General features: G+C 43.8%; 1 protein-coding gene across 24 annotated transcripts in view; it reads right to left on the reverse strand.

The window, feature by feature from the left end:
- Positions 1 to 23,163, reverse strand: part of GJA8 (gap junction protein alpha 8) — a 60,576-nt gene that overhangs the window by 12,678 nt on the left and 24,735 nt on the right. For 5 of the 24 annotated variants that reach the window (XM_084520987.1, XM_084520988.1, XM_084520991.1 and 2 more), the window contains 3 exons: positions 20,434 to 20,511; positions 12,791 to 13,155; positions 12,275 to 12,367 (listed from right to left, as the gene is read on the reverse strand). The gene's annotated coding sequence lies outside the window, so the exon portion shown is untranslated. The other 19 variants (XR_014693551.1, XR_014693554.1, XR_014693553.1 and 16 more) reach the window with 17 other exon arrangements.

Below are 23,163 nucleotides of genomic sequence, written 5' to 3' on the forward strand. Positions count from 1 at the left end.
GGACCTGAACAAGAGGGCACGTCTGGAAACTTCTTGTGTTACCTCCCTGTCCACAAGGTTTGTTGCCTTTCAGTTTCTGCTGGGGGCTCGTTCCCTAGTCATTTCTCCCTTCTTCTGGGCAATCCTAACACCACCAAGGCCTGCCTTGCTGAGTGGTAGGCTCAGGGCTCTCAGGAGCGTTGTCACCACCCACTCTCCACCTTTATCTCCCTGCCTTCATTTCCACACCACATCATTCTGAAATGGAGGTACCCCATGCACACAAGGCATGGAGGTGGCTCAGGAAAGCTCATAAGCAGGACAGGGCAGTGGGAGGAATGGCAGAGCAGGCCACCATCCCTATTTCTCCCTGTCCCAAGAGATGAGCATACCTGCCGTGCACTCTGGCTGACCTCAGCATCCCATTTCCCACAGCAGAGTACGTTCCCAGCCTCTCTGGGGAGGACATCCGTGGGGACGGTTCCTGTTTCCCTGCCCTTTCAGTCATTTGCCTTCCTGAACCTGATATGATTGTTTCTTTGGGCACAGTGTAAAGATGCCAGCAAGGAACGGAAACCTCTCATGCCTCAGCAATTTATTAAGAAGGATGTTATTGAACTTGGAAACTGTTGAGCCAGTCGTTCTCTTTTCCTGATTAAGAAGATAACCCACTCATCCAGATAAATCATCCATCCAAAGGTCTTGGGCATTCCCTGAGATAATTTGGCTTCAAATTAATAAACAGCAAGGTGGAGGGAGGCAGGAAGAATATGTAGAAAATATAGATGCTAGGGCTGAAGGGCTTCCAGTTTGAAGAAACCTTTTTTTTTTTTTCCCCATTATTTCCAGCAAACTGCAATCCCTTAGAGTCCTGTTACTACTCAGAATAAATATTAACAGTAATATGGTTAAAAGCATTATTAGGATCCTTGTACAAGGAGCATTAAGACTCTTTGGGTATCCCTCATTCTGTGTCAGACCTGGCAAACTTTCAGCAGCTACTACTTTGACGAGTCCCACTTTGGAACAGCAGCTGTCAATAACTCTTCTACTTTCTCAGCACCACACGCCCCCATTCTTGTCTGATCGATAAGTACCATTACAGTGAATGCAGGTATTACTACAGATGGTTCCTCAGCAAAACACAAGCATGTATTTTAATGGTTTGTGACTCCGGTCCCTTAAGAGAGGAAGAGCGTCCCTGAAGCTCTGAAGAGAGGATGCAAACAGTAATAAGTTGTCACCCTGCTCCAGCCCAGGAAGCAGCATGTCTGGCTTTCTAATCCTGCTGCTGTACATCAGCTCTGCTGAGTGGTGTCAGGTATATTCAGCTGCAGCCCCAGCTTTTCCTTTCAAAAGTATGTCCTTCTTTACAGAAGCACAATATAGAAGTCAAGTCCATTCTAATATATCATCTTCAGCTGTATACAGTCGTGGCATCCCTTTCCATTTTATATTCATTGAGGCTTTGCCTGCCCAGGATCCTACAGCTATAAGAAATTGTAAAAGATTCTGGGATGGCTTGTGTGACTGAGTGTTAAAATCAATGTCTATAGCCCTAACAAAGATTGAGATAGCAGAAGCAGGCTAGAAAAAGAAAAGGTATTACCTGGTCTCTTGCTTGTGATTTTGAATTCTGATTTTCTAATTAACAATACTGAATATCAGTATTCAAATAACTGCTGCAATGACTTGGATCTGCAACAGACAGCTGAGCAACACTGGCATATGGGAGCATTGGTTATTCAAGTCTTACCTAAAGAAAAAAGAAAGCTAAATGATTATTTAGTTTAACACATGCTGATGTTGCTGACTTAAAAATAGCTCTAGGGATTTTTAAATGTTCTAAGCAGTTTTGTGATTTTACAAATCTTAAGTCCAAAACGTTCAAAACTTGTGTTTCACCTCATCCAAGTGGCTAAAGTACTGGTAGAAATCAGAAACGAGTAACAGGCTTACAGCTTAACTGCATTGTTAAATGAAAGCAAAAGAGGTCCAAAACGGTAATGCAATGCCTTCAAGGGCATAATGCTTTAAAAAGGTCTGTTTCCTAGCCCTGAAGAGAATTGGGATTTAAATAAGAAAATATGAATAACGATTGAGAACTGCTTAAAAGAATTTACTAGTCACCAAAAATACACAACCCCCAGTAAAGAACAGCGTAATGATTAAAAAACTACAATCAGATGTAAAAAGGAAGTGGTGGTGGCTTTAAAATAAGTCAAACTTGTATAGCAAATAAAGGAGAGGCTGAATATAAACCAGAAGACAGAAATTACAAAAAACTGATGATGGAAGTGAAATGGGAAAAAAGACTGATAAAGCATTTTTTTTTTTTTTTTTAAAGTAAATTAAGAATGAAATGAGTCCTAATCAAGGTATTGATCCTTTATCAGTTGGAAATGTTAGATTGTTCAATAATAATGCAGACAAGACAGATGAAGTCAATAAAAACTTCTGTCCAACTGCCAGGAAAAAAAGTAGATGAAGACAACATTTTTGATGACTTGTCTATTCCTATAACTTATCAGAAAAATTAAATACCAGCTACTAAAACCAGGTATTTTAAAATCAGCAGGATGGGATACTTTACACTAAAACTTTCTTTTTTTAAAAAAAAAAAAAAAAACAAACTGCACAGGAAGTCTTGCACTATTTGTATTGATCTGTACCTCTTGGTGCAAAGGAGAAGAAAGCCTGTAATCTGGCATGTTGTAAAGTCTACATAGAGAGGCATAACTGTGGTATAATTATGTCGTAACTGTAATTATTCATAGCTAACTACAGACCTGTGATATGATCTCAGTCCTAAACTAAATAATTAAATGGCTAACACAGAGAGTAAAGACAAAAAGGAGGGAAATATAACTGGGGACAAGCACCCCTGGCTTTATAGAAAATTCATGCAATTCAACAGTGTTGATATTTTTCTCTGAGGAAACTGCACATATCATTGTTAAATATAGCAAAGCTGGTACAGTATGCTTAAGATCCTGGAGGGCAGTTTCCCTTCTATCTCATGGCAATTTGATTAAAGAACTTGCTTGACATAAAAATAAGATAACAGTCATTAAATGGGCTATAAATGGCCTATCGGACTGGTCCCAAAATACAACTGAGAAGCAGAAGTGGTTAAGTTTACAGTATGTTTGTACCAAAATCCTGTACGGCTTTGGTCTTTGCCCTCATAATATTTTTAGTCCATAACCTGGAAGAAAACAGTGACATTTGCAAAATATTTGTTAAGCCCAGAAAACAGATATATCATGAAAAGGGGGACAGCTGATCTAGTGCATCCCGGATGACACAGTTAGTTGGAAACACGCAGAGAGGGCTCGCTTTAGGGGAAGGAAGGTCATGTCTTGCACATCCACAAGGAGAAGAGCTGTAGCTCTGCTACGAAGAACTTTGTCCAGGGAAGCAATGACTCTGCAGAGGACTCCGATCTCAGGGCAGCTGAGGAGCTGCACATGAGCTCACAGCAAAACTCTGTGCTTGAAAGAGCTAATGTGACCCTTGGATGTACATGTAGGTGTGTGTATCACCTCAATACTGTTCCTGGTTTAACCTCCAGTTTTCATAACGGTCTTCCAAAATCAAAATTATTTTTATTTTATGTCACCATTATCCCTTCTCCATGACCCCAAGACTCAGCAAATTAGAAAAAAAAGTGCTTATTTTCTGATTCAAAATCAGCTTTTTTTTTTTTTTATGACTACCTGCTAAAGCTGGTTTGAACAAAGAATGTACCTTCCAGGATTGTCTTCTCACCTTGTACTGATCATTTGATATCTGAGCTCTACTCTTCTTTAGTGCATCTCCCAAAAATAATTTATGATCCATGAGGAACTCCAGGAAGCATTATCCTGGGGATTTTTGCTCATGCATTTCAAAAGCCGGTCTCATCTGCAAGCCATGTCTCATCTCTCCGTTCTGGAAAGCTAGTGCCTGTCTTTGCTATCCATACAAGAGAAACAGCATGAAGGACAAAAGCAAGACCATGTGAGAAGCAAATGGAAAGTGAGAAGACTAGAATTACTGAAAAGTAAAATAAGAACATCAAAGAACACTCAGCAGAAAAGAAATAAAGGAATAAACATGCTGCCCAAGGACAATACATATGCCAAAGTACAGCTTAGAGACAGCTTGAATGTAGACCTTGCATCCTTCAAGTTTAACACAGAAGATGCCCCACAAAGCTTTTAGGGGCATTTGTATGAAAGGGTATCATGTATCAGCACCTGAGCCGCCCATAACAGACTTGTATCTGTCTAGCATGAAGATGCCAGCAACCTCCTGCTTGTTACTGTACTGTTTCAGCTCTATTGGAGTACAAATTCTTGTCTTGGCAAGCTGTCAGTAAACCTGCAGACAGCCCTGCAAAGACTGATGAATAGCCAGCCACTAATCATGTATCTAAAACAGACACAAAAAACCTCTTGCAAATTCTCTTGAATGCTATTTAGTATATACATTGGCACACCTGTTGAGAGCTGCATGATGCTCCTACAAGTAGATTTTAACTAAGCTGGGAATTGGCACTTGGGTTAACAGGTCTCCTCAATGCCAAAGACTTCAGTCACTGATGAATCTCAGATGTCAGAGGTTGGAACCACTTCATTTCCTGCAAGCCAGTCCAAAGAGCTACACTCTTTGGATGTATTGCCTATCCTGCCAAAGCAAGGGAAACCTGGAACTGTCATAGAAACATCTGTCCTGGGAAAAGTAAAGCTGCCAAGGAATTCAGGAAGGGGTATTGATTTCTGACTTTCTTTTCATGAAAGGATGCATGGAGCACAAGCCTGGGCAAAAAGGCAAGCAAGGGGCAATAAAAGTCTTATTCAAAAAAAAAAAAAAAAAAAAAAAGCAGGCTTTCTGCTAGTGGAGGGAAGACAGTAGGCTCAGACTGCAAGTTCTAGAGGCAGCGCTGACCTAGCTCATGCCCCGGAAAGAGAGAAGATAAAATTTCCATAGACTGCCATGGAAGGAGAGCTGCAAAAACGTCAAGTGCTTCTGATGATGTCCCTTTTAGGCAAGATATTTAACACTGACAAATTAGAGACAGCCACACACAGACCACACATCCCTGACCCACAAAACACACTGCCACGGAACTGAGCCAGAGACCCAAAGAAGTGTATCTATCCAAGAGCACATATGGGTTCAACTACTGCATGGGCTACAGAAAGGGGAATGAGCTTCTCGGGAAGGGTTTCTATCTGAACAGCATAGCCATTGCGCAGTAGGGACCGAGTGTCCCTTCCGAGTCATTAACATGGCTATTTTGCACAGCAATAAAGCCTAGATAAGGGAACAGCCAAGAGCAGCACAGGTTGCCAGAGAGGGGTGGGGTAGAGCAGAGGTCCCTGTTTCAGTTCCTGACAAAGTGGTTCACTTTTACTCCCCACCACAAGATAGCTGCCTCAGTGGCACAGGTTATCAACAGCCAGAGGCAGACCCAGTAGAAGTGGAAATAAACACAGAGAGCGAGGCCATGACATGTTTCTGACAGGAGCCTCCAAGGCAGAAAGCTATAAGGACTGAAGAAAGTCTCCCGGGACCCCAGCTGCATGAGCACAACCACCCTGACCATGTGCTGGCTTGCAGCGATAACATTGTGTGCCGAGGTTGGCATGCAGTCCAGGTGAAATCACAAGTGGAAACGCTTCCCACCCCATGTGCCTCTGTGGTCACGTTCACAGCTCCTCGCCTGCTCACCATCCCTCACCAGGCTCCACCCAGCACTCCCCTGCACCCGAGGGAACACTTTGCCCTGCCTGGCTTTCTTCCACTAGGTTGGAGTAGCACTGGCTCAAAAGCAGCCATTGTATTTTCTTAGGAAATACCGCTACAGCTAGTACCTGCTCATGCTGCACATGAAGGCCTAGAGCCTCCACAGAGATGTATTATTGTTGCCCCAACCTCCATCTGTGACAGCATTCATCTTCCCAGCACTTCTCTCAGAAGATCGTAACAGCTACATTGCTACATTAACTTTTCCACACACACACCAATGTCACAGTTTAAATCTGTGACGAGAAAAGTAAGAAATAAAGCAAAACCCTGAAATCATGGGTATATAGATAGAGATCTGGATAGGCTAGATCAACAGGCCGAATCCAATCGGACGACATTCGACAAGGCTAAATGCCAGGCACTGCACTTGGCTCGTAACAACCCTATGCAGCCGTATAGGCCTGGGGAAGAGTGGCTGGAAAGTTGCCCAACAGAAAAGGACCTGGAGGTGCTGGTTAACAGCTGGCTAAACACAAGCCAGCAGCATGCTCAGGTGGCCAAGTAGGCCAATGGCATCCTGGCCCGCACCAGAAACGGTGCGGCCAGCAGGGCCATGGAAGCAATCGTTCCCCATACTCAGCTCCGGTGAGGCCACACCTCAAATATTAAGTTTTGGGCCCCTCACTGCAAGAAGGATGTTGAGCTGCTGGAGCGCATTCAGAGAAGAGCAAGGAAGCTGGTGCAGGGACTAGAAAACAAGACACGTGAGGAGCGCCTGAGGGAGCTGGGATCATTTAGTGGAGAAAAGGAGGCTGAGGGGAGACCTCATCACTAACTACCTGAAAAGCAGTTGCAGCAGGGAGTGTGTCAGTCTTTCCCACATCTAGCCCATGCCCCCTTCTCCCAGTAAAGAAGGGGCCTGGTTGCTCCTGCTGGGGACACTGGCTCCTCCCACCCTGCACAGCAACACAGACCCAAACCCACAGGTGCCACCACGATGGTGGAATGGGGCTCTGAAGATGAGGAGCTGGTGGCAGTGGCAGCTCCTCTTTGAAGTGTTGGTGCTTACCTTCACCATCCTCAGGGGCAGAGGTGGCTGCAGATCCCAGGGAGTGGGATCAAGGTAGGTGCTTATACAGGAAAAAGGAACAAACAGAGAAAGCTACTTAAGCTTCAAGTAAATGAAGATTTTTGCTTCAGTAGAGAGGGAGAGCAATGGGGCTTGACTGTTTGCAGGCTGCTTGCACAAGGCAGGGTGAAAAGGAGTAACAGCTTGGGTTGAGAGGGAATGCCTTCCGCTCTTGCTCTGAATCCCAACTCACAATCCCTTACCGGCTAGCAGAGAGCCAGCCTCAGACTGTAACTCCGGAAAGCACTACCATGAGACTCACACCTTAGAAATTTGGGTCAGAAGAAATCTTTCCCATCTCCATGAGGGTCTACTTTCTGACAAGAATCCAGCCAGAATTTAAAAGCCACCTGTGCAGAATCCTCCACAGCCCTCAGTAAGTTTCTCCAGTGATTAACTACAGAGTTAAAAAAACACAGTACTCTTTTCATGCCTTTTTTTTTTTTTTTTAACAGTTTCAAACTTCAGTTATTGGACCTTACTATACTTCATTCTGCAAGAACATAAGTTTGTTCCTCATGTAGATAGATACAGACAATAGAGAAGTTAGCCTTCAGCTTTCTTTTCCCTTCAATTCTTTGACCTCTCTCACTGGAAGGCACACTTCCAACTCTAACATTCAGGCATTTTCCCTGAAACCTCTCCCATCCAGGAACCACCGACAAAAGCACTAAAAAGAATACATGGGAAGTGACAATGTTAGTACTAATTGATACACACACCCGGCTTCTCCTAGAGCTATTCATCTTGAAGCTATTTACCGAAAGCTGCACGCTTTCCCCCAGCTACAGCATCATCCTGTAATTCTGTTGTCAGCCAGTGAGCTGCTCCAGCCCTGACTCCTTTCTTGCCACTGCTTCCCAAGACAAACTTGCTAACTGATAAGCATAGCCTCTATTCCTTATTCTTTGGCATGTGACTTGCAACAGCTAATGTTATGCTTGGCCACATCTTTCCAAGTGATCCAGACTATAGCAGTAATGCCCTTTTTCCCACTGCTTTAGTTATTTTTCAGTCATTCCTACCGGTCAATGACTTTTGCTGTCTTTTAGATGATTGGCAGTAAAGTTCAACAGCACACAGCAATAAGCGACCAGCTTTGCAAAGCTAATTCCCCCTTACAATTAAACGCCTCCATCCATTTGGGAAGTGACATGTTTCCTGTAAAGTTCTAATGCCTGCCTTGCAAGAACCACTACCACAAAAGCACTGAAAACACTACACCATCACTACCTATTCCTAGTTGAGTCTGCCTTTTTTTAATCTGGTGCAAGTGCTTCAAAGTAAAAGTTACCATCTGATCCACATTTCCATAGTGCCTCCACTTAAGAAATGTCAGTTTTCCCTTTCCAGCTGGGACAAAAAGCAAATGATTTATGATTCTTGAACTGCTGCTAAGATCTTGCCTGTCAGTGACAAAATTTCTCACCAGAACACAGGAACACAAATAGCTTGTTCTCAAAGTGTCTGCAGTGCTAGTCCCTCGTCTGGCAAAGTTTGCACACATGATTAACTTCACTCTGTGTCAGAGGAGCTAGTCACAATGCACAGCAAAACACAGGGTTTCAGTTTTTAACGGAACTGGGGCCCAGGAATAGGCAAAAGGGAAGGCAAAACAGAAGATTAGACAATGGAAGCTTTTCTCTATTCCGTTGTAAGTACAGACCTTTCTCAAATCTTTTCAGCTATTGCATACACAAATATGAGTCTGAATTCCCACTGCCTGATTGCCTCAGGTGCAGTACACAAATTACAAGTAATTCCCTTACTTCCAAGGGGCTTTTTTTTTTTTTTTTTGAAGATTAATTACTAACCCCTAATTATACCTTCGCTGACTGGCTAACAAATGAGGTGAGGCAACACCCTTGGCTGGTGAGATCCACAAGGGGAAAAAAAAATGGGTTATTCCATCCATGGAAAAGGACTTGCAGGTCTGGAATCTCAGTGTCTCAGTGTGCAGGTCTCCCATATAAGGCAGAGTTCCTTCCAGGAGCCTGTATCTACAGCAATGTCTACTCTTCCCCAGTTTATTATGGGATCACTGTATAAGGAGTGAAATCCAGTGGCTTTGATCAGTGTAAACTAAGGGTCCAAGTGACAGATTTCCTTCCTGGAAAGCCCCCACTCCCTCCATCTGAGCTGACTAGTGCAAGAACAACTCACCTGCTAGAAGATTTCATTTGAGGTGCAAGGAACACTTTGGTTTCCACATCATCCAAGCAGCTTGTCCATTTCTGTCAGACCACGCACCAGAGAAGCTAGCACACTACATGCTGCTCAAGTTTGGTGCTTCTGACTGGGAGGACAGGTGTAGTTATAGAGTAAAGCAGCAGTCATGGTCACAAAACACCAACCCTTGCAACATGCTAGTAGATATTAAACCTTTATTAACATTCACTTTAGTCGCTTGATTGGGACCAGGAAACAGAGCAGTGTCTTACAAACACTTCCAAATACCAGCATCTTGCACATTTTGTACCCCAAGGTGTAAGAGAGGCCTATGGGAACAGGCCCATGAAGATTTCTAACACAAAGAGCCTATATGCCAAGAATTTCAGAGACCCAAGCTGCAGTACCACTGCATTCAAGATAGCAAGAGGGACAGGGATATACAGAACATCCATGGCTACTGCATGTACTTTATACCCTGTAAATCACAAAGTAAAATAGCAGGTATATTCTTTTGGTCATATATTCCCCAAAAGTAATAGGATGAGTACAGCCTTACTGACAGAGACTTGATACAGAGTATCCAGACCATGCCAGAGCCACATTCATCACTGTCTCTTATTCCTACACACACAAATTAAGGATAGCTACTTAGGGGATAAAATATGATTTCACTGAGTTTGGAGAAAGTAACAGGTCTCAGGGACCCATCATTTGATGCACATGCCCCCCACAGACACCCTTAGCCTAGCTAGTTGAAAAAAATATAGTATATATTCAATGGCTGGGACATTTCTCCATTGCGCAAAACCCTATTTTTTTTCCTCTGACCCCTCACTCACTGTTTGTCTCCCTCTCCATCTTTTTCTCTTTTTGACTCCTTCCCCTTTCTGTCTCCCTCTACTTCAGTTTTACTGGGCCTTTCATTTCTTCTTCACTCCGTGTTTCTTTCTTCAAGGCTGATCTTCTTGAATAAACCATGCCAGTAGCACTGGGTTCTCCTGTCCCTTCTCTGACTGATGGGGTTCATACCCCTCACAAAGTATATCCCAGTAGATTAGGCCTGTGTGGAAAAGCAGACATTCTAGTTACTGTTTGATCCTTACTGCTTCATACAGGAAGAGCCTGTTTATAGCCTTCAGCCCGCAAGGACTTCTGGAATTTGAAATCCTTTCTCCTTCCATTTTCAGGGCAAACAGCTGAAGAGACTAGGAATCCTGCCTCCCCTCACAGATATCTTGGCCTTCCAGATATCAGCCTTACCTTTAGATCCTGCAGCTCAGCAAATGTGCTATCATATATCCCAGTGTTTGCCCAGCCTATGCAATCTGATAGGCCACCTATATTGAAGAGGGTGATTAACGTCTAAGAATGGATGGGAAGTGATCTTCCACACAGCCATGATATATTTTTGGAAGGGCAAGGCAAAGTCACAAGGGCTTACTAAACTCTTTGATCATTTAAGCTTTTGGTTACTAAATAACCACCAGTATCCTTTCCATAAATCCATTTATTCTTAGCTACATGAATCCCCATCCCCATTTCTGGGACACCAGCTTCTACTCCTAAGCTACATCTTCCTCTCAGCTACACCATCATCTCTCAGCAGTTCCAGTAACTGATTACCCAAGTGTTCTCCTTTTTCTGGTTAATGACATGGCCATGTACTGTACCCTCCTCTCACCTTCTGCAGCATCCCAATCACTTGACGTGAGCAAGCACTAGGCCACAACCTGAAGACTACCACTTCTAAATCCTCCTAAAAACTTGTAAGAGAATCCACTTGTTTCATGCATTTTTCATAGCTCCTCTCATTCCCCTCTCAGTTGTTACATTCACATCTGCTTCTAACTAGCCTCATTTTTAGCAAAGCAGAGCAGGAGCTAGGGAAACCTCTAAATCTCATGGCATTACAACATCAGGAATACCCCCCACTTCCATTATCTCCATGTCCTGCTTTTTGTTTTCTCTGTTCCCTTTTCCTTCTCCTCCTTTCATTTTCACTGGTACGATGTGAACTGTTACACTAGGTCTACAGCAGAACTAAGCTGCTTCGTGCTGAGCACAGCAACAGCTCAGCTAGTAGCCCACATCCCCTCAGTGTTGCACACTGGACAGAGTGGAGGTGATTGGTGTTGGGTGCCTCAGAACAAACCCAGCAGACACCAGAAACCTGAAAAGAAGCTACACATAGGCTGTCCATCAGTAAACACTGATGGAGTTCATGACTTCAGAAGGACATGGACATCTCACACCTACCTGTAGGAGAGATATCCATCTCAAAGTAGGACTCACTATCTTGTTTTCTTTCCTAGCATAAGTGTGTGATTGCAAAAAAAACAAACACACGCACCACAATAAGTACACTGGTGGTGACGTGACCCAACAGACCATCAATTAGTATATTTTGCAAAATTGTGTGGTAGGGAAGACTCTTGGTCTTATGTGGATGGATTAGGAAAGATCAAAGCTGATGGGAAAAAAAAATAAGAGACTCCTAGAGGTGGATGGGACAACACTAGATATTCTTGTGAGAATGGCTTTGGGATTATGATATTGAAAGTAAACTTCAAGGTATTCAAGCAAGTATTGGAGCAGAAGAACTTGCCAAAGATAATGTGAATGCAGAAAATGCGGAAGGAGTTGTTCCATCCTGCATAGACTGCAGCATGTGGAAATGATTACAGGGATGATTGTAGGACTAGTGATATGTAAAAGATACATAATTATAAACCACTGGATAACAGTACAGAGTAGAACTGTAGTCCAAGAAGAATATGCTGAGCACCAAACAAGATTTTCTTAATAAGATGGAAGAGTAAGAGGGCAAGTCAAATTCAAGTTTTTCATTGACTTCTACTGGAAATGAAACCTCTGTTGTCAGTGTTGATCCCTTCCTCTAAAGAAGGAAGTCTAATCTTCCTCATTTTAAAAAGTTGGTCCAGTGAAGCCAAAATAGCATCTTCAGCCATGAAAGACATGAAGGACTTTGGCCCCAAGTTCTTTGATAATGTTCTCAGCACAATTTCATTTTATTTTCATAATTTTTTCTTCAGGAATTTTAGCACTGTGATTTCTCTCCAATTCAGAGAGAAGGGCAATAAGTCTACAATTATTATTGTTTTAAAAACATTCAAGTTTCCCACTCAGAAGGGGAATTCTTCTTTGCAGACAATTGCATTACAGTTTTCATTGTTCTCCTCTTGTGGTGAGGAACTGTACAGCAGCCTGGCACTCGTTAAAAACTCCAAAGTGACATACCTGCTCAGTAGTTGCTTGTGGTTTTATATTCAGGGGTCCTTCGTAAAACCCATAAGGAGAAGTGTCGCAGAAGAATCCCTGTTCATTGCTTGCCTGTAGAAAATAATATATATATAAGATTGCTGAAGGTCTGCATGTAGAAATTAGATATTCAAAACTAATACACACTTTTAGCAATAATTCATAGTAGTATAAAAACTACTTGATGCCCCAAGAGAGAAATACAGAATTTCTGGAAAAGAAAAGCAGAAAACCCCATGCATTCCTTCCCACTGTCATGGTGTTTATAACTCTAAGCACTACCATACTGCAATCACTTCAAACAGCTTACACTTCCAACTCCACGAGGTACTGAAAAGCAATAGCTATTCCAACTTCATCAAACCCCTATTCTAACACAAAATTCCTGTGCTGCCATGCCAATCATATCAGCAGGTCAACACATCTGGTGTTCAATACATCTTGGAAGTTATTCTGCCCGAGTCTTGCTTCAGGTTAGAGCCTTTGCTTTATTACCGTGGTCTGGATCGGAGTCCCACACCAGTTGTCGGCTGCAGGCAATTCAGGCTCTCATGCTCTGCAGCGTTTTCTGCAGAGCTGCTCAGGAGATTACACCAGCGATGGCATTTTATCAGTACTGCTACGAGGTGAGTGCAGACATGATAAGGAAGTGTTAAAAGTCAACGAGGTGCCATTGACAAGGATTGAAGCTGGGCTCGCGCTTCCCCACCAATCATGTGTGTGCTGATGTTGTGCAGTCTAGTCGCCTTCTCACCAGCTGCTGCTTTGGCAGGCAGCACATTTCACCTTCTCTTTTTGGTACGCAACCTCCTGCCGAGTCAGCCAGCTCATCTCCACTGGAAGTGGTCACTGCGTCAGGCCTGTAGGGAACAAATCCTTTCTTAAGAAACCCATACAGGTTCACTGGTGAGCAATAAAGAGAATTTTCATTATTTAAATATGCAGATAAAAGGATAAGCCAGTTGCTTTAGCCCCTCTCCACCACACCCTCCCAGAATGGAAGCTTCCCTTTGAGAGATCTGCTTTCCCAGGCAAGCATTCACATGCTCTGCCTGGAGCTGAGCAGAACCTCCAGCAGCATGCCTGGCATTCAACCCACAGAGATTAACCCCACGCACAAGCGAGCCCCAAGGCTTAGGAAACCTGCTGTGACTAACGGCTTGATTGGGACCTAAGACTTTTTCCTCCAGATTTTCAGGAGCAGTTGAAGAAGCTCATAAGAAATTCATTTCTATTGTGCAACTATTGGCACAATCCCCAAGCTGCAAACTGTGCAAACAGCCAGCAAGCCATAGGCTTAATCACACCATGCAGCAACACACAATGTTAGAGCCAAAAAAAAAAACAAAAAAACAGCCCCATTCTTGCCATGGTAACCATAGTCTCTGCAGCATGACAACAGAGTTGGCCTAAGTAGCCATGGTTGGGTCAAAGTATTTCAGAACAACTTGAAACTCAGCAATCTCTCCCACAAAGCCATGTAACAAGGAGCCACTCAAATACCAAGGGCACCTCCACCAGAACTGCCGCAGCTGATATCCAGAAGCTCAAGCAATAGCGCTCTGGGGAAACAACCAATTTGCAGAAATAATACAAACACACTAGCACACAGCAAACACCAACAGCCATTACAGTGAGCTAAAGGACTCCATTATATTCCTGTGGGACAGGTGTGGTTGCCACAAACAGCCCCCTTCCCAGCTGGTACCAATGAAATCCTTACCAGCAGCCTCAGTGTAGAGGCCAAGGTCTCAAAGAAATCCTCAGCTGACCTCCCTGAGGAGGCCCTGCCTTTGTGAGGCTGAAGAAAACTGAGTAGATACAAGGAATGCTGTATCTTGCCAGTTCTTTGACATTCTGAATTTACATTCACAGGTAGAAGAGAGATGTTTCTTCTTGGTGTGTCTTTGCTGGAAAATGCCTTCTGAGACATCCATGCTTTCTGTTTCTTAGATGCTAGGGGCAAGAAGAGTCTTTCACTATTCCTCAAGAATCGATACAAATGTGTATTTCACCTTGCAAACAGTAGGAAGCACAACAGCACAGCAGAGCCCCCTTTTCCTGATCTTTCCCTGCTCACTGCCAGGAGAGCAGGCACACAGATTAGTGGTGAGTGCTCAATGTCAGGGACAGCTCTCACCACACTATACAATGCTACCAACTGGGAGCCCTGGTCCTCCCAGAAGCTGGAGGGAAGACAGTGGTAGGCACCGCTCCCTGGATACTCCCAAAAGAGTTACAGATCAAAGCATATTGCTAACTGGGAATCTTTCTTTCCCAGGAGAAACAGATTTCCAATACAGAAAGTCAGAATTCACTGGGAACTCTGTCTAAGGCCACCAGCCATGGCTGTAGATGTTCCAGCCTACAGCAAGGGTAGGGCAGGTGGCTGCGAGGTCCCCTGGTGCATTCTCTGTGAGGGATGTAAATGCCATGCCCTCCATCCTCCCTGTCTCTGAATGCAAGCCTGCCTGCAGGAGCGAGCCACCAGCCAGGCTTCCCCTGACACCTGACAGTGCTGTGCATCCTGTGCAATGAGCCTTCGCTGTCTGGACTTTCTCCCTCCCTTCAATGTTATCAATGTCCCAGAATTGCTCCAGAATTTAGCAATTTCAAAAGCAAATATATATATATATATAAGGGAAGAAGAATTTATTGAGAACAGTTTATCTCCCCGCTGCCAAGGCAAGCTGGCGGTGGCTTGTGCCTTGCCATGGCAGTCTGCCTCCTCCCTACTTGACCCTCCCCGGCATCTTGTGTCTGGCAGCCATTTTCTATGGCCTCTCTGTGGGCAGGGTATGGCTTGCACAGGCAAGCGGTGAGCTCTGGGAGGCTCTTGGCTGCTGGAAAAGCAGAGAGGTTGCTGGTTGACACAAATATGGTGTTAGCTTGCCAGCTAGCCCTGCTCACTGCTAAGGGAAAGTCTGGTCTGGGTGCCCCTGCACCGGCTGTTCAGACCCTGGCAGTGGTCTTATGGTGCTGGCCACAGGGAGCTGGGATTTGCTGCCCTTGTCCTGGCTTAGGGCTCCTGGTGGGCTCTCTCAACTCCCTTTTGTCCTTGTCAGTGGTCTTCAAGTGATTTAGTCTGTGACCTAGCAAGCCCTTGAGAGCACATGGCTTTGTAAAAATCCTGCTCCTTCCTGGTTTTGTCTGGAGCAGAAGCACCTCAGGTTGGGTTGCTCACAGCATGTCTGCTCCCAGCCCTGGACAAGACCTGCAAGTTTGCTGGTCTGGCAGGTTTCCCCCAGTGTTTTCCCAAGCAGTCGCCCAACTTTGTTTGAGCTTCAGGGAGTTCAGTTTGGGGTGAAGGGTAGGTCAGCTCTTATCTGGTATCTACATGTGCAAGTGTAACCCTTACCAGTTCCCTTTACAGCTCCAAGAGTTCCTGCCTGGCGTCGCAGTGAGGACCACACTTTCCCTCTGTGCTGGGGCCTTTCATCAGGAGTCAAGCAGTGCCAAAGAGCCACAAAGATTTCTTAGAGACTCTTCAGCTTTAAGGAAAATCCTGGGGGCATCTATGGCCTTCCTCCTTGGCAGCCTTTGATGCAGGGCTCAGGGCAAGGAGAAAGCACAGGGCCACCGGCTCCCTGTTTCAGGCTGGCCAGTGTAGCCCAAGGGTGACTCGGAGCTATGACAGGAGCTGAGTAAAGCCTTCACTGGCCTGCAGGCCCCGTGAGATTGAGAGATTACATAAAGCCACTCCAGCCTCCTTCTCCTTCTGGAAAGTGCTTGTAGTACAGCTGAGGTGGATTCAAGAGCTTGAGCTACAGGATCTTGCACAGTTTGTTTTAGCAAATACTGTTGTTGTCAATTTTCCAAATGTCTGTTCACACACAGACTGTCCTAGTACCTTGCCAGGGCTCCAAACATTCATCTGTGAAAAAACTTACTAGGAAGCTGCTTGCATTCTTGCCTGTCCTTGTGACCATTTTAAGACCAATCACATAAACAGCAGCCCACATGGAAATATAGGTGTCAAAGATTTAGTTCTCCAAAGGCCTGTAGAGGTATGTGACTATGGGAATCCCGCTTAGACCACTGCCACCTTCTTCTAACCACAGGATATCATGCTCAGTAAAAAGTCCAGACCGGCAAATCCTATTTCCATCCCCCTCTGGTAGAGGCTACCACAGGACAAAGACACTGAAACTGAGTGGGGGTGAATGGGAAGGGAATAGCACAGCAGGCAGAGACAGTTGGTCCCATGTGTTTTCTTTCCTTAAAGATAAAAATTTACACGAGTCAAATGAAAAATCAGGAACAATGCAGGAATTTTAAAGAGGCCCAGGCTGCCACCTGACTCAGCGTCTAGGCAGGATATTGATTAGCGAGGCTATTCTTTATTCCTCTGCTATTGTTTAAGCATGGGCTCCCTCATGACAGCAACAGGCGTGGGAACACAGCAGCTTTGGTGTTAAAAAGTGCTTTTATCACTGAGCTGAGTAGAGAGGTCTCTGGGAACCAGAGATGGTGTGTCTGATAGTGAAGGAAAGGCATTCAAACCAAGAGCCTTATTCTGAGATCTCTAGGGCCAATCCTGCATTTCTTTTGAGTTGTGTTCAGGTTCCAGTGAGTTCAGAGAGGTGCAGAAAGAAAACACCTCTGCCACTAAAAATTCTTGGATTTTTCTTTGAGCCCCAGTAGCTGCTAGGATGGCAGCTCCTACATACTTACTTACCCAAGTTATAAATAAGCCATTAGGTTCAGTAAACGGTGTAGCACAGCACAGAGAACAGGCTTATCATCAACCAAGCTTCTTTAACATGTGTGAGCAGGTTTTTGCAAGCCAGGTTGGGCTCCAGCCTGCAATGGCTACCACAAGAATTCAACAGAACCAGACAAATATGTGGTCACTTGCATCATTTCCGTTTAAACTGTCCATGTGCTGGCAACCTGCCATTCAGAAAAGCACGAGTTTCTACCAAATGAACTAATGGACAATTATACAATTTCCTGGTAGCTCCAGTCTTTGGTTCCCTGGTAATTCTGCATGCACTAAAAAGCAACACACTTCAGTACTTGAAAACATCCAATTTGATTGAGTAGAGGGCAAACAGTGACCACCAAGCAGGTTTTCAGCCAGCCAAAGTATTTCTGCCTCCCATCAGAGATGTACAGCTGGCTACTGATTTTATATTCTCTGTGGGTTTGTTCTTCACTTGCATTAGAAGCTCAGAAGTGACCTCATATATATATATGAGGGTCTTTGTTTTCATCCACCCTTAAGATAAAAATGAAACTCCTTCAGGCACTGACTAGACAAATATCAACATGTGAATTCACTTCAAAGACGGGGCACTGCAAAGTGGACTGTCAGACATAGGACATGTTCTTTGTAGACACTAAACTTGTATTCCAGCATCTAGAAACACTCTACAACATTGCTCTATGTGTTTGTGTAAGCATGCACAATTTGGTCAAAGTGGGAGCATACCAACTTTCTCTGTAGGCTTTCACGATTCAGTATCATTCTTTCCAAGTATTTTTAACTTTCCCAAGGTTTAAAACTAGTCAGGATTCAGACAAGATTCTCCTACTTCAGTCTGTAACAAACAGACAATCAATGGACAATGCTTTTTTAATTTTTTTATTTTTTTATTTTTTTAATTTTCAGGTGATAGCCCTCCTTCTGCAAGAACCATGTTAGCACAAAAATACTGTTTTTCAAATATGGACTTTCTCTGATGCTATCTCAGGACTATTTATACTGTTATTTACTGCCTTGGTTGCCTCCTGCCTCCATGCCAGCTTGGACTCAGTGCCTAGTAGAGAGCAAGCTGTGCCCCAGACTGGTAACTTGAAGCCCAGAGGCTGGCTTGCTCTGCCCATACAAACACCATAGACACTACAGGCTGTAGACACTCATCTCTGTGAAAATAACCCCAGCTCTAGCACTGACCCACACATCAGTCCAGGCATAAACAAAACATCTTCTGCATCAGCTCATAAGCTTAGTGAAGATGTTGATTATGGCCTTATCCACATATTTTGGCAGTCACGAGTTGAAGAATCCATCACCTTACCCATTATTCCACAGTCCAAAAGGCAATCCAATAAATGTAGCAGGTTGCAATTTAAAGGACAGCTCATCTCTCCTTGAGCTCAGTGGTGCAGTCATATTTGCGTTGCTTACTTTCTGACCTTCTTCCTCTTCCAAACCTAACTTGCTTTCAGACAGTGGATATACATCTATAATTCACAAGCTAACGGGACCAAGGCACAGGCTCCAATATGATCCTGCTATCATCAGTACTGTTTAACTGTCAGCATGTTCTCTGGCAATTTCTCTCCAGGCCACTGATGCTCTCCTAAAATGGACCAGATGCCGGCCTGACTAATAACGGCTCCCACAGTGCAGCATGGACAAAAGCACCCTGCTTGGGGTCTGAGAGAGGGAGTGGAGAGGCAAGCAGACATACGCTGTGCTGTTTGTGAGCAGAGCAGTCTCTCATCAATATTTAGTCTTCCAATCACAGTCTTTCAGGTGAATCACCTCACAGCTTTGTTGCACTTGGAAACAAAATGTGAGTTCCCATCCAGTTCAATACCTGCACAAAGCAAGCCACAGATCACAATCGACCTCTTTGTGGATTCCTGTAATGCTGGTCAATTTGCTTACACAGCTGCAGGCTACTATTTCACATCACTTCAGTAGCTGAAAGATAATCTTGTGTCAGTCCTGTGCTGGAATTTCTGTGTGGTTCCACTTTTCAAAGTGGAAAATAATTTATTTTAACCATATGACACAATTTCTCAAGGTTTTTTTTAGTGCAATCATCTGAGAAGAGGAGGAGAAATGGGAAGGATTGCCTGGGTGGAAGGAAAGTTGTGTGTCCTGGATTAGAAGGGATTTGACTGGAAGATTGGCTTGGATTTGCCCAGACCTGTTAGACAGGAATGGGAGACCTCTTCTCAAAGGTTTTTTGGAATGAGAGTGTAGGGAATGCAAGAGAGAGAAACTCATGTTAGCAGTATGGGCCAGCCGCAGAATCTTCAAGAGAAACATTGAAGTCTGTTGTTAGATTTACACTGGATTGTAGCATTTGTGTAGAGCTCCAGCTTTAAGAGCCTGATGGCATTAAAAACACCAGTAATTCCTCTCAAGGCAGCATTCCTCATGTTTTCCCAACAATTTGGGAACTGCAAAGAAGTGAAGATTTCTCAACTCAGTAATTGAGATGTTGCCTCAGCATTTTTTCTATCAGCATACTTCAAAGCTCTTTAGATTTCCTCCCCCAGTGCAGCCATCCATCCTCTTCCAGCAAATCTCAGACCTTACTGATTATTACCAATAAAATTATTGATGTTAGAAATGCTGACTCAAGAAGATGAGGCTATTTAAGAACGTTTTAGCAGATGTTAGTTGAGTGATACTGCATCATTTCATGCAGCACATTGCAAAACCTCTTTCTTCCCTGCTGTGTTCAATTGTTACTTTCCCTGCGAGAGAAACTTGTTTCTTCACAAAGCTGGCCTGAGAGGAAAGTGTGGGAAGAGTGTGGGAACAGCAGACAACATCAAGGCTTCCCATTTTTCTGTTCGCTGGTTCTTGTGAGCAATATTGCTTGGTTTTTAACTGCTGCAACTCTGAAGGGTTCTTTCAGAGGGCACATTCCGTGGCATTCCTGGTTTGGAGACAACACTCCTAAATACTGAGTACATTGTCTAAAAATCCATCTCCAATTCCTTTTGATCTGAAAGAACCAATTTATTTTCTTCTTCAGATAGACATAGGATAATTACAAGAAGCACCCGTATCATTCATGTGGCTGTCACATGCAAAAACCACCTATCTTACTAGCCTGCATTACTTAGGCATCTCCATTTCTCATGCACACTGAAAGCCACAAAACATCATCCCTGCCCAGGAAAAACTTTATTCATGATTTTAATATTTTTGTCATAATTTTTATCATCCTTTTGTTTTTGTTCTTTAAGAAAAATAAATCACTTGTATCATAAAGCAACCAAATTCTATATTTTGGATAGAGAACTGCCAGATTTAGCTCAAAAAAAAAAATAGTTTATAGCTACCTCAGCTTGCTTCAGTCAGATTTAAATATCTCTTACTTTTCCACCATTTTAAGAAAAATAATAAACACCAGCAAACTAACACATTCATGTCTGATACCACTTACTTGTCAGGTTTTATCACCAGGTTTCTGCACAAGCTCATACAGGAGTTTTAGCACGGTGCAAGCACACTTTGGTATCATCTGCCAATCACAAAATCAGAGAGATGAAATACCAGCAAGGCACAAAGGATATATCTCAGTATAGGCTAGCAATTTTGCATATGATTTTCAGCTAGGTGTCCCATGATCACCCTTCATTTTTGCCTCTGCTGGCATTAAAAAACACAAATATACAGCATGCAGAGGACTGGTGAGAATGCAGTGCCTGTCTTTATTTGGAGTGATCCCTAGTTAGGATTAGAGCAGACTGCACCCCGTTGTGTATGAGGAGTAAGGAGAGAGAATTTAAATGAAATTACATGGGAATCTAAGTGGAGAGGGTCCATCAGCAGTACTTCAGTGCCCAGAGAATTCCCCAACCCCAAGCCACTCCTCATAGCTTTAAATGTGGGTGCTGCCCATGGCAATCTGCAGAGCCCTGCAGTGTTTTGGCATGGCTCTGAGCGGCCATGGTGGAGAAGCAGTGGCCGTCACTTCCTTGTCTTTGTGGCCTGTAGGTGACTAACATGCACACCTGCTTCCTTTGCAGGCTGTCACCTCTCCTGGGCAGTGGGGGCTGTTACAGAATGTCAAGCAGACAGCATTTTACCAGGAAACCCAGGTGTCCAGCAACACAATTAAGGAGATTTGAATTGATCAAATCCTTTGCCCTTCCAGTAAACAAAACTGAATACACACCTCTTCCAAGCTTTCCTCTAAAAAATATTCAGGACACCAGGCTGACAAGTATAGATACTTAATGGATCCCTGTGTGTCTGTTTGCCGTCATGCATGCACACTGAAGGTGCAGTGTGATTACCAGGGCTACCTGCTTCCCTTGCACAGCTCGAGTTGACCTCATGTCAACACTTTGGAAAGAGAAACCCCTTGTAATGGAATTTTCCTGCATGCTGTGCACCACTGCATTGCTGGGAGTTAGGCTAGTTTGTGAGCTCTTGCCAATAAAAGAAATACAATTTATTCCATGTTTGTATGTGTGTGTGTGTGTGTGTGTGCACGCATGTAGCACGTGGATATTTGGTCTTCTAATATAAATGTACCTTTCTGTTCTGCTTGGGCCAGCAGTGTCCTCCTGCCCCCTCCATTTGCTGTTATTCTCGTTGTTCACAGAAGGCTTCAGAATCCAGCCAACACTTATCACAAAATTGGTGAGAAGAACCATTACTCATAAATTTGTGCAATTGATAAAGTTCTTAATTGTACCCAGGAGGTCATGTCTTGAAATGCTTTCAGACCATCAAAAAGAGAACAAGCTGCTTGGGAGCAGTAAGCACCATATGAGACTTTTTCCATAACTCAGACTGTTTACTTTTCATCTTCACTCACTACTTCCAAGCAAGTCTTTTTTTCCTCATATTCTTTTACTGTTTCTTCTTTGAAACTCACTTCCAGGGAAAGTTCTAAGGACATCTTGGCTTTCAGGGCAGATTCAAGTCCTGATCTCTCTATACCCCCACAGAGAACGTATAGAGCAGACCAAGGTCCTTCTACCCCACAACAAACCTAGTTTTCTTTATGATGAGACATGTGCCTGTGATTCTTTCTATGCTGGCAATCTTATATAGGCAGCCTTTTTCTAAGCTCAAGCTTTACACCTGGGACATCTTCACAGCACCACAGCTATCTAACCCCAGCATGGGAGAGCATGCCTCAGGAACCGTGTGCTGGCACTGGCACCACATGGCAGTGTGTGGCAGCCTACCAGGGTAAGGTGTTCCTCAGCATCCATGCATCCAACTGATTGGCAACCTTTGCCATCCCAGAAGCTTCTGGGAAACCGTATGAGTCCTGGTAGTAAAAACAGGAGCTTCAACAATCTACATTTTCCAGTCTATGATGTTTGTACGGAGAGGGACCTTTCCCCACATGAATGGCCCCAAGCTGTGACTATATCAAGTTACTTACATGACCAAGTCTTTGCAGGATCCCAGCCTCAGGGATTGCTGGGAGTTCAACAGTGATGAGTGAATAACAAAAAGGCTCTCACAGAATACACTTGGGGTCCCTACTTATTAGAACAAAGTGTGAATTAAACGATACTGTTGTAGGTGACACAGATTCCAATAAGTGCAAATAAAACACTTCCCATTGCCAGAACACCATCTTGTGATTCACGTGTAGTATCCCTTACAGCAGAGGCAATCAAGAAGTATATTGACTAGCTGCTGTCTGCCTCGGAATTCCCCTAGCAAAGCTGGCCTGGTTAGCAGTGCAGGGTGGTCAGCTTCCAGGCTATCAAGTCTCACTGAAATCAATGCAATTCAAGAACGTACTTAAAATAAACGTTTACAGACTGTAGTGAACTCAGATACTGCATGGTTCTCTGAGTTTTTTTGGCTGATTTTTTTACCGAGGAAGTATCTCAGAGGGACAGAAACTAGCAAAATATTCTAAAAAGTGTAAGAATACCCTACAAGCAAGGTAAATGCAAATGTAATGTAAATGAGAGGTGGTTGCATTTACAGTAAAACTACAAAGTTTAAGACCCAATTTCCTAGGTCTTTCCAGAGATCATGCACTCCCTTTGACCCTCATATAAGCATCTAACCTGTCTAAATTAAAAGGAAAACATAAGCCAAGATCTTCTACCACTTGCCAATGCAAGATGTGCTATTGCCCTAGGCCTCAGAGATCACTGTAGTTATGCATTCCTGCTTTTAGTTAAGCTAATGA

This window comes from Aythya ferina, assembly GCF_964211825.1.
Source record: "Aythya ferina genome assembly, chromosome: 1".
Classification (NCBI taxonomy): Eukaryota; Metazoa; Chordata; class Aves; order Anseriformes; family Anatidae; genus Aythya; species Aythya ferina.